The sequence below is a fragment of the Bactrocera tryoni genome, unplaced genomic scaffold, assembly GCF_016617805.1.
Source record: "Bactrocera tryoni isolate S06 unplaced genomic scaffold, CSIRO_BtryS06_freeze2 scaffold_925, whole genome shotgun sequence".
In the NCBI taxonomy this organism is placed as follows: Eukaryota; Metazoa; Arthropoda; class Insecta; order Diptera; family Tephritidae; genus Bactrocera; species Bactrocera tryoni.
Window position 1 is genome coordinate 242442 of NW_024396572.1, and position 3698 is coordinate 246139.

A 3698-nucleotide genomic window follows, 5' to 3' on the forward strand; every position below is an offset into this window, starting at 1 on the left:
CTTGCGTGAACTTCTACACATGACTCCATCCTCCCACAAATAAGACTACGAGTTCTAAAATCGCCATTAACCGAAAACCTATAAAGTAAAATAACTAAGCACAAAATTAAGATATAAACCTGTAAATTGATACTGGGGATCGCAGTAGCAAAGGGCGCATGTGGGCAATAACTTTTGAAAAAGTGATCGTGTCTCGCCCTCTAATAAGTTTAACGTACACATGTCCTAAATTACTAAACAACTATAACAAACAAATTTGCTGAACGCAAATATTATAAGAACTGCTATCCACCGTGTGATGGCAGTACTTTAATTTTTGATGCTATTTTTGAGTTCGAGTAAGATGCCGAAATGAGCCAAAAAATCTGCGCCAATAATACAAGTAGGTTTTGTTTTGTTCACCACAATGAAGCGTCATGTAAAATTTATATAATAGTTGACTCGTTCGGACATCGTATAGGAACATGTTGGAGTGGCGTTATACTGTCTGCCACTTGCACGTTCGTGCTATCTGGTATAGCGATTTAGCGAAAAAAATCATTTGGAAAGTTTTATATGCAGCTCTCAAAACTGTGATGATCAGCACTGCGGAAATACATACATCGTATAGGAACATGTTGGAGTGGCGTTATACTGTCTGCCACTTGCACGTTCGTGCTATCTGGCATAGCGATTTAGCGAAAAAAAATCATTTGGAAAGTTTTATATGCAGCTCTCAAAACTGTGATGATCAGCACTGCGGAAATACTTCAGTTGCAACGTGCGCGGTTGTGCACAAGAACCAATACACAAATTGCACTGTAGTCGAAAAGTGTTGGCGTAATTTATATTAGAAAACGAAGTGCGCTGTAGCTGAAATAGTTAGCGAATTTTAAAACTATATTAACAAATCGCAGGAGAACTATTGATCCTGTCGGGGTCACCAGTTGTGGTGGTTAATGTACGTTGCGCACGTGGTGGCTGCCAACAGGAGATTAGAATTGATCGTACGATGTGTAGTCCTATACAGTAATAGCAGCGGGCGTCCTCCTGCCTAACTGTTAACTATGTGTTCCTTCTTCCGTTTTGTGTCTTCTTCGTTTCAGCGTTCTTTGTAAGCCAGGCGCAACTAATTTGCTGACATAGTGTTGCCATGTTGTATTAAAAATTGAAATATAATATTTTGTGTGTATTATGCCCAAAATATATACAATTGCTCGAAGCTTGACCTACCCCCCATATAACCATTAGCCGGATTTTCAAACACCCGCCTGACTTTGCTCTTTATGATTGGTGATTGGTATGTGAGGTACCTTAATGAAACTCAAATCAAGATTTTTCATATGTGGCATGGTAACAATTACTAGATAAAATTGGGTCGATACTACCCCCAACTCTCATATACTATGTACTATATAAGTTTTCTGACAAATCTTATGTCGAATTTGTCGGTCAGTGTATGAGTTGTATTTAGTATATGTTTATATAAAATTTTTTGGATGCCGATCCTCTGGTTGACGTTCGACATGTTAAGGTCATTTCCTGGTGTTGATTCTTGCAAATTGCAAAAGCATAAAATGTTCCGTTGCACCCGAACCTTTCTTACTTATTATTTTTAAAACAAGCCTTTTTATTTTTCTGCTAATTTCCTTTTAGATAATGTCCTATTATTATTTATTTTAATTTTTAGAAATAACTCCACTGCGTGTTTTCTTTTTGACATGATTGCAACAAATGATCAAATACGCGTAGTTGTGTCATAGCTATTTCTTGAAAATTGATGCATATAAAATTACCCAAAATAACGGTCTTGCAAGTAAACAACATAGAAATATACATATGTGTTTATTTAATGTATTGTTCAGAACAGAAGGAAAGAGAGAGTTTAAAGTGTACGGACGTGTTTATTTAATTTGCACCGTGAATTCAATCTTTACAAAAAAACAAAATAAATAATAATAATCAAGCAAAAAGTAAAAAAAAAAAACATTTGATAAATTGTAAACAAACATAAAGAACAGTGCACACAAATTTATAATAATAAACATAACACGAATCAACAAGTGTAAACAAAAAATCAAACAAACAATAATGAGTGTTTCGCAGCCTCACCAGCAAGGCCGTGGGCATTCCTTAAATGCCTATTTCAGCTTTGTCGAGCCAACAACTACTGGCAATAAAAAGTGTAACGGAGATGATGAGTCATAGCGGTGATCAGCTGAAAAGGAAACGAAGCAAAGAACGCAGTCAGCAGAATCAGCAGAAAACAACAATCAGTCTGCAGGTACCAGCAAGCGCGCAGGCAACGAAGAAAATCACGATCAAGGTGAGAATATACCAATAAAAAAAGGCCCGTCTGTACAAACTGGCATTGACCGCTACGTTAATATAAAAAGGAAATTAAGTCCTTCAAAGTCAGCGGTCAATCCTAAAAAGTTTCAAAGCGGCACACCAAATAAAAATAAAACGGAAGTTTGAAATGGCAACAGATTCTCCATACTAAGCAATGGTTCAGACTGAAGAGCTCTAAGGGCCTAGTGGTTGTAATTAAGGGTATAGAGTCCGCCATAGACTATAGTGAAGTCGAAGAAGCATTGGAAGAATGCGGTTTTGGTACTAAAACTGTTGTAATTATATTTAATAGAAACAAAGTACCACAGCCAATGTTTAAAATTGAATTGAATCAACTTAAAAAAAATGAGACCCATCCTATATATGTATAATCTGAAATATTTGCTATATCGTAGAGTAACTGTTGAAGAACCACATAAAAGAAACGGTCTGGTACAATGTACTAACTGCCAAGAATATGGGCGTTCTAAATCATATTGCGCTCTACGCAGTGTTTGTGTGGTCCCACTTCAAAATGCACCCTTAAGAAAGAAGAATTAAATAAAAAATGCAGCAATTGTGGAGGAAATCGCACTGCTAACTGCAGGGGTTGTCCTGTATATAAAGATTTGAAATCGAAGTTGTCACAGGGCATTCAAGCACGTCGTAATCAAATGTTACAAACACCCCGTAATGAAATTATAGCAACTTCAGATAAAAGTTCAACTGCTATCACTTCTATCAATAATAATATGCACGGAAGCTATGCAAATGTGGTGAAAGGCAACACTGCAAATGCAACTGCCGCAAAATCCTCCAAATGGAGGTTTTGAAACTATGATTATAAGTCTTACACAGGTATAACACAATTTATGTCTAACATGCAAAACATGATGAAAGATTTAATAAGATCACAAATTCAAATGCTGCAAAATTTATTAAGTAAAAATGAGCTTACTAAATATCTGTATATGGAATGCTAACGGTGTTAACCAACTTCAATTAGAGATCATTAGATTTCTGGCTGAAAAAAATATAGATGTAACGCTTAAAACAGAAACTCATTTAACAAATAAAAATAATTTCAATATACCGGGATTTACACTCTTTGTCACAAATCTCACGGATGGAAAAGCGCATGGTGGCTCGGCAGTGTTGATAAAAAATCGTTTAAACCACTATGTTCTAGAATCTCATTGTTGTAGCTTGTAATACTCCACAGGTACAAGCTACAACAATGTCACTAAAAAATTAGGGTTGTGACTAAAACTTTACGGCTATACACTGTCCACCTCGTTTTAAAATTACAGAAAGCGAATTTGAAGACTTTTTTGGAACACTAGGTCAAAGATTTCTAGCAGGTGGAGATTACAACGCAAAACACACGT